Below are 8,856 nucleotides of genomic sequence, written 5' to 3'. Positions count from 1 at the left end.
AGGGCAATGCCATGATAAGGAAGAACTGGAAGTTTTGGGCTGTGATCGAAGTCCATTGTTGGCTTTCAGTCGTCTGCCACTGTACTATTGTAAGCTTGAGGTTACGTATGTTTGACGACGACAGATATGTGGCTATGGGTTAGTTGTCGGAAACGAGCTGAGCACTTTGTTTGAGCACCACATGCCAAAACATAATTAACCACACGTAGCTTGCTTCATCCCCAAGCATCCAAATTTTCTGATGTAAACGAGTACTAGAAACAGTACAATCGTCTGACCACCCATTTTCTTTTGGAAGGATGCATGCATGCATGTATGCATATGGTACTATAATATATAGTTTTTACATCAGTGAAAACTGTGACAGAATCGCCAAGTTAAACAACTTAATTAACTGTAATGGCCATCATCTGAACACATCAGGCGCATTAGTTTAATTAAGTGTAACCCGACAGTCTATTTCCAACCCACAGGCCGATCGAAACATTACTAGTAGTCTCGCATAACGGTGAGCGCAGACGGTACAGCATGATACAACTTTACAAAATAAATATCAACATAAATATTTACAAAACAGCTTAAATTTAGAATTTACATATAATAGAATAAATGTCAGCAGCGGAAGAGAATATAACCTGAGAGAAAGAATTTTGATTGAGAACCAATAAAACAAAAACGACAACTACGAAAATGGGAGGACGTCACATCGATGTTAATGATGTTAATCCTGATTAGCTCCCATGCCTGAAACAGGGTAAATAACAAACCCTAAGCAACTAATACTCAGCAAGACTTACCCGACTATGGGTATACTTAGTCCATTATCTAGACATGCAAGACTTTTGGCCGGTGGGTTTGTTTTGCCAAAAAACGACTAATAGTGGATCCTTATTTTCAATATTTTAGCTCAAGATTCTATATAGATTAACCATAATCTAATATTTGCATAAGCTAATAACTGGAGCAAGCATGGTAGAGTATTAGATCACAACTCAAAGTATCCATCATCATATATATAGTCATTATTCCATATCATCAATTACTGCGATGCGGTGCTGCGATCAATGTGCTCATATTCGAGAGCGATTGACGGCGAATTGATCCGATTAAACCTTGCAAGGTGGACCTAACCAACACAGTACGCATATTTCCCGTCGGACCACACGCACCAACCATTTCCCTCCCCGCCTCGAACTACAGAACCGCCCCACCTACATATAGTCAGCCGAGCTCTACGAGAGACCGCCAAAAGTAAATACATGCATTCCAATTCTTCACGGCCACTTGACTACCCTAAGGGGTGGTGATGAAGTTCTATACTTTCGAAGCAGGGCAGTACTAGGCTTACCGCTTTCGACTACCTCCTACTCCCGGCATGCGGTTAGTATAGTTCAAACTCGATCAACAGGGCCAGACAACGGACGATCCTTAACCGACATAGACGGGGCTAGGACACTCAGGGACCCTGTCCTGTTGCTATATCCTACATCTCATCATCATTCTCCATCCGGTCTCCATTTTCTTTCATTCCATCTTAAATATAATAACTCATATAATGAAATATAAAAACATCCTATATCTCGCGAGTAACCGAAAATTACTTGACTTCTAAAATATCCTATGTCTCGCGAGTGATTGGAAATCACTCGACTTCTATCGATACCTATTAAGTATAGCAGTGCTACGACCTACATATACTAGTATAAGACCCACGGGAATCTAGGGATCATGCAACTAAGGTTCTAGACAATTCCTAAAACGTAATGCACAAGTAATATCCATATAATAATTCATAATTTAAAATAATAGGTTATGCACCGGAGGGAATTCCAACATAAGTCAATTTAGTTAGCTTTCACATCTTGATGATATTTCTCCATCTTCAGGATAGGTAGGTCCATCAACACCTTGCTCAGTTCGGCAACACATCATCATGTCCTTTACGCCATCTATCGTACCTAATGAAATGCACAATGCATATGATATGAGAAATGCCGACATGATTTTTAAATTACAAAATAGCCGACACCCAAATATAAATACTAACGACTTATATCAATTCACGCCCAGCAGTTCCAACAAAAACCGGCAGTACCGGGTTACCAAACCGGTGGCACTGGTTTTGGCACCAATCAGCCAAAAACCAGTGGTACCGGTTTTCCAAAACTGGTGGTACCGGTTTGGCTGGTGGCGCACAGCTTGGCGCGCAGCGCCCGGAACGGAAGAAGGAAGGGCTCGAGAAGGTCGAGGGGATGCTGTGATGCTTACCCCATGCTTAGTTTGTGCGGAGAAAGACCGGAGGACAGAGCACGACGCGTGAGGCGGAGCTTCAAGCGGTGGCAGCCGTGGGGGACTGATTTCGGCCGGAGAACCACTCAAATAGGTTCATGGATGGGTGGAGGATGAGGTGTGGCAGGTGCTCGTGGGAGGAATTGAAGAATGGCGGCCGGAGACAGTCGGGGCGGCGGTGGAGGCGGCTTAGCTCAAGCTATGGCACGGGAGGAGGAAGAAGAAGAAGGCAAATCGAGGACGGCGGCACGTGGAGATAAGGAAGGCGAGGGAGGGCGAACGTGGTCCCACCCAGCGCAGGCAGCTCGTCGGCACCGGCGCTCGATGCACTGACGCCAAGATGCGTGCCATGCACTGTAGACTGGCGGCGAAATCCGGTGGCACCGGTTTTAGCCGGATCCAAACTAATCGAAGCTAGTTTAAGATTTTTTATTACAATATCGGTCGGACCGGTCAGGTTAAGCCAAATCAAGTTTTTGACAATATTTGTTCAAAAGCTTTGCGAATTCGAATTTCTATTTTTACTTACAAACCATAGTGTTTCAAAAGAGAAATTATCATCATGTGTTAAAAATACTCAAAAAATTTAGCTGATGGTTTTATTCATGCAAACTTAATGCTAAAGATCTTGTTAATTACGTGGTTAATCTGAACTACAGGTGATTAACACCTGGGGTGTTACAAAAACTTAGTCAAAAACGACTTGAGTGCAACTTGGAGCCTCACACTGTACTGATCATGACGCGTATTATCAGGTCATCAGTGAGATGATGCATGTGACACAAGTTGATCACAGGCACGTACGTACATGTGCAAGTTTAGTAACTAACTACTTTTTTACACAGTGATCCGTGAGCTTACTCGCCCTTTGTTTTCAGCGATCACGATGTGCTTCCGCAAGCACCTGCGGGTGGAAAGACTACCCCAAGAAAACCTCCGAACCCTTGCCCCACTCATATATAGTGGTCTTGTGAGTTAGGCCGGACCCAGATTATGCTTTGGACATGGGAACAGACGAGGATATTTTTTTACCCCTGCACTATCAACCGGAAAATCCGTCCCCGAAGGGGATCGAACCCCGGCCGGCAGGTAGGGGGCGCTACTAAGTAAGTTAGTTGACTAACGGATCCCGTTACGGCACGTAGCAACATCTACTCGGTGTTGGATTGTGAAATCTTCGCCGATGAGGTTTGTGCAAATAGCTGAACGTCCGAGGGCTCTGATGTAAATTCCCTTCCGTCAGTTAGGCAGCCAATGCTAGCCAGTAGCCACTACTATTAGATCTGCGTTTTTTTCCTGACGGTTAAAAACCGTCGGCCAGCGCTGGGTGTACTGATGGCTGACTGCAAAACGACGTACACGCACAGATCACTGTATACTTGGAACAGCATTGCCATTAGATTCTCTTTGTTTTCTTTCCTTTTCTTTTTCTAAATAAAGATTTTCAATCCCTGAAATATATATTTTTTATTGTCATTTGATTTCAGAGATAGAGAACGTATATATCCTCTTACTGCTTTAATATATGCATGACTAAAATGAGGGCAATAGTGTTGGATCCGTACGAATCGTAATGCCAGAAGCATAGCTTCTCCCTGCGATTAAGCATGGCAAGAAATTATTCAAGCCCTGTTTATTCTTCCATGTGAATGCACCCATCATTCTAATAACTAATAAGGCATTGTAGATCCGTGTTCCACTGAAGAATTTTAAACGCGAATTCGATCAGTAGCAATCTCTGTCCAGTGAGAAAGCGCGCGTTGAGGGGTTGTACTACGGCGGTCAGCTGGTTGTTAAGTCAACCGAGTACCCAAGAAACTCCCAAGAAAATACTGGCAACAGAAGTGTAGCCCAAATTCTACACTCTAAGTCTCTACGACCTTCAATCATCCAAGTTCTCAAATATAAAATAATGGTGTGTACACAAACGATTAAACACTATGCTTGAATTGCAACAATTAATGTCAACACATGAACTAGCATGGCTTAGTTGGTTAGCTAGCATTCCTTGTAGTGCAACCTATTCATCCGGGTTTGAGGCAGTATAATAAGGGAGCTCATATTTCTCTAACGAATAAACATGAATTATCGTTGAATGTTGAATATCATTTTCTTTAACACCTGCATGGCTGCATCCAAAATCGTTGAATGTCATGATCCCTAACGGAGCTGCAAGGACACACGCCTAAAGTGTACGTACGTACGACTACTACTGTCTCAAGTACTGCCAGTGTACTCTGTCTACATCGTTCGAACCTTCACGAATTCAGGAGCCGCAGAATTTTCGTAACGCGTTACCACGACGGGTCTCTGGCCTAGGCAATGCAAGATGCTACTAATAGATGTTAACATCAATCAAATTACGTAATACGAATTGAAGGATAATATAAGCCTGTGAGATGTCTGAATCCCACATCAGTAGCTTAGTTTCGTAGGAAGCTTCTAGGATTATTAGTTTCGGCGAATATTATTATTTATACTTTTTAAGAATTAATATTAACTAAAGCTGTCAATAGTTAGGTCAGTCTCAGTGCACAGTTTCATGGCGGTTACTAAAATTAGGAACTAGGTAACTGTGGGGCATGTCTAATTTATGGTTGCCCGGAAGAAGGCCGGTGTACGGTCAATTTCTGACTCGTCGTCGGAACAACTTCTCACGTGTCAGAACAATATTTTTTTTCCGATAAAAATGTTTCAAGAAAAAAATTTGAAGAGACTAAAACCTTTGATGAAAAAAGTTTGAAAGAGAGTTTTTTCTCCCACGGATTGAATCGCCAATATTAAGTTGTACAATATTTTTTATTTGATAAAAAACTTTCGTAGAAACTATTCAAGGAAAAATTGAAGAGACCAGAAATGCTTGACGAGAAAAAGTTTGAAAGAGAGTTTTGAGAACAAATATTGAACAAAAAATTTTTGCATCCAAAATTTAAAAAAAGTTTGGAAAAAAGTTTTATACAAAACTTTTACATCCAAAAATCAAAACAAAAAGAAAAAAGGAAAAAGACGCCGGGGAGCGTGCTGCCGTGCCGTGCGTGGAGCTCATCTCATCTGAGGAAGTCCGCCACTGCTCCGCCCTGCTACGCCGCTTAACTCGCCTCGCTGCGCCGCCGCCGCTCCGCCCAGCCGCTGCCGCTGCTCCTCCAAGGAGCTCGCCGCCGCATTGCAACATCTCCGCCGCCTACCGCGCTCAGAGAGAGAAAAGAGATAGAAAAAAGAGAGGAGGCCGGTGGGAAGAAAAGAGAGGAGGCCGAGTGAAAGTGGTAAGGTTCTAGCAGGCCCCACCATGTGCAGACGGTCAGTTGAATTGACCATAAATTGTGTTGCGTCCAGCCAACCGTAGAAACAATATTAGAAACTGTGCCAGGTGAGTTTCAGGGGATGAAACTCCTCTCTCATCCTATGAAACCCTCTCTTTCTCTCTCCTTACCATATCAGCAAAATTGACGATGTGATATAGAATTTAATGTCATGAAACTCTTCATGAAATCTCCATTGAGATCGGCCTTAGTCATGCATCTATTATTTCAATTGGACTCGTTTGTTTGTGTATAGACTGAAGAGGCCTATAACATGGATGATGGGACCACCAATTGGATTGGATTGGATTGCAAAGCCCAACTATCCCTCTTTTTTTTTTTGCCAAACAAGTCCATTTGTTTGGTGGCTTAAGTAATCTATTTGCTTCCGTACCACATGGTTTGCTACATAGCACTGTAACGCAAACAATCTTGCTCCACTCAAAAAAGAAAAAAAAACAATCTTGCTTGCTTCGATCGTGGAGTTGCTCGCTTTGTGTGTAACCCGAAGCAAGCATGACGATTGACCAAGGACAACAACGGAGCTGTTGCTGTTAGATGCCCCTCGTTTTCAGAGAACGATAGAAGCAATGCGCACTGCAAAGCAGGGTCTCAACAACAATCAGGTTTGGGAAGGTATCTGTATGTCTGTTCTTCTTTCAGGATAGATAGGACGATGAAGGCAAAAACTAGAGGATCGGGACAACCTCTGCACAGATGTCTGACTGCAAAAACTAGAGGACGATAGATAGGGATTGCTTGTCCAAACAGCATTGCCCAGATTGCCATGCAGTTTGTTGGCCGTCATTCTCAGCGAGATCAAGCATTTGACTCGGATGCATGAAGAAATTCTCTGCCGTTTTTCGGTGGCCACGCATCTGCCTATCCAAATTAAATCATGGTTGTGAAAATAAAACTTATGGTCGACGGATTTACAAATATATAAATCATTGCAAAGATTTTCTTTTTAGAAAGTTAATCCGTTCAAATCTAAAGCGCGTGCGCGCAGGTGCGCACAGGTGCGCACAAACCTTTTCTGATGATGAGCGTATCATGCATCTCTAGCTCTAGTAGAGTAAATTATTAATAATGGTCAGCTCATTGTTAGGTCAACCCTGCTGCTAACCACGCAGGAAACTCACAAGAAATTGCAGACCACAAAATAAAGTGCAACCCGAATTCTTCTCCACCAAGCATGCCAAGCCGTTAATCAAGGCCCCATGGAATCGCTATGCATGATTCAACGCGTTTTCTCTACCAAGATATATATAGTGGCTCTCCAAATTTAGAGGAAAAATGTTAGAGCAAAAGTGAGGAATTAGCACCACTACGCTGTCCCAAGTATACATTGGTCAAACATGTACGGCTCTCCAATCTAAACTAGTAACATCTTCCTTGGAAAATTCAAAAGTTGACAAAAAAGGATGTGATACTCAATGTGGCGCCAAGGAAAACTGGATATGGAACAGTGAAGTCATCTTGCTTCATTCTGGACCTCTCTGTAAATATACATTTAAGAACACGAGGAATTTTACAATAGTTGAAATAACTGAGTTCCATCAGACTGAAATCGATGGCCGGGACATAAGAGGTACTAAGAGGTACCTAGAAAAGGGTACCAATCGGTACTAAAATAGGTGGAAACCATGCCAAAAAAAGGAAAGGTACCGGGAGGTTCCCTTCCTAGGTACCTCTTGGTACTTCTTATCTCTTAGCCGTCGATCTAAGCCTGATGGATGATCGTTATTTATTTCAACCATTGTAAAATTTCTCAAACATAATATGTATGTGGATGTATAATAAAATCTATAAATCTAGAAAAGGTAAATAAAACGACTAAATAATTTGTGACAGAGGAAGTATATATCAGGCTTGCCAATGCATATTGCTATTAAATATAAGCATCATCTTTGGGCACAATGTTTGGGCCGAGGCAGAGTGATGAAGTAAGCCTGCATCAACCTCAGCACATGGAAACCCTCGCTTTGTTTATTATTATTAAGCCCAAGCATGACGCTCAGCATCTAACAACCTCTTGACTTCATCTCCAAGCATGCAATTTCCATAATGCTTCTTGCTAGAGACTATAGTATGTTATAATAATATAACATAGTTTTGACCTTGAAACCTCATTCAAACTTTGTGCACGTAGTACTTGTGATATAGAGCGCTCTATCCCACCATTCCACCTCGCAATGTGAGACAGGCACATCTCACTCATCTTGGACAATAATATACTATATAGGTTTGAAAATCAGGTGCAAAATAAACGGTTGACGAGTGCAACATTCGTCCATATATATATATATATACCAACGACGATAATGACTAGTGGGCCTCTAAGTTTCGGAAAATTTTACATGTGTCCTTCATCGAACAAACCCTTGGGAAATTCTCAATTTAAGTAATAGATCCCGTTACTGTGGGGTAATGGAGTTGTTTGAATGCGCATGCAAACGACGCAACATGGGGTATACAAAAGTCTTGATGACTCGTTACTACCCTGTCCGACGTCCACGGCTAGCATATCGGACGGTGTCCTACATGCTACAGTAAAACTCCTTTCATTATTCATGTGCAACGTAAAAACATAGCATATTCAGCTAAGAAAAACACTATCTGCAACAAGAAACAATAATAATTGCAACATACAAAAGATACTAAAAATTCTTCAAAGCCATCCGATAGAGTTCAAAAAACCCACCGCATGCAACCGCAACATGTGCGTCACGTTGCTTGCGGATTGGCGTGTAGGAGCTCGTCGCGTTCCGGCTTCTCGTTTGCTGCCCGCCTCAAGACTCATGGGGGCTGGGGCTCCGTTGCAGGGGACACTCACTTGCTCAGGATAGTGGGGTTGAGAGAAACTCTAGATGGAGATGGCCGAGCTCATCGTGCCGATCGCCAGACTAGTTGATTTCAAGGAAGAGTACGCAATTAGGAGGAACTGTGGAGATGAAAGAATAGATAAGGCTCCCATATGGGGAGGCTTATCCAGCTGCAGTTAAAAAGATCAACAGGAGAGGGCAGCGGCGGATCCAAAGGGGGGTTGGGGGGCTCCAGCCCCCCTAAGAGCCCCTAATTACATGTAAATCACTGTAGCAAAAGCATCAAATTACCATTAAATCTTCACACAAATCAATATATCTATTGTTTCAGCCCCCCTTGTCTCTCATACTGCATCCGCCACTGGGAGAGGGTGGTGTAGGTGGGAGGCTGGGAATGGTCACATTACGCCCATCCATATCAGATATTTTTCATCACGTCAGAC

The sequence above is a fragment of the Panicum virgatum genome, chromosome 6N, assembly GCF_016808335.1.
Source record: "Panicum virgatum strain AP13 chromosome 6N, P.virgatum_v5, whole genome shotgun sequence".
In the NCBI taxonomy this organism is placed as follows: domain Eukaryota; kingdom Viridiplantae; phylum Streptophyta; class Magnoliopsida; order Poales; family Poaceae; genus Panicum; species Panicum virgatum.
This window is presented reverse-complemented; position numbering follows the sequence as displayed.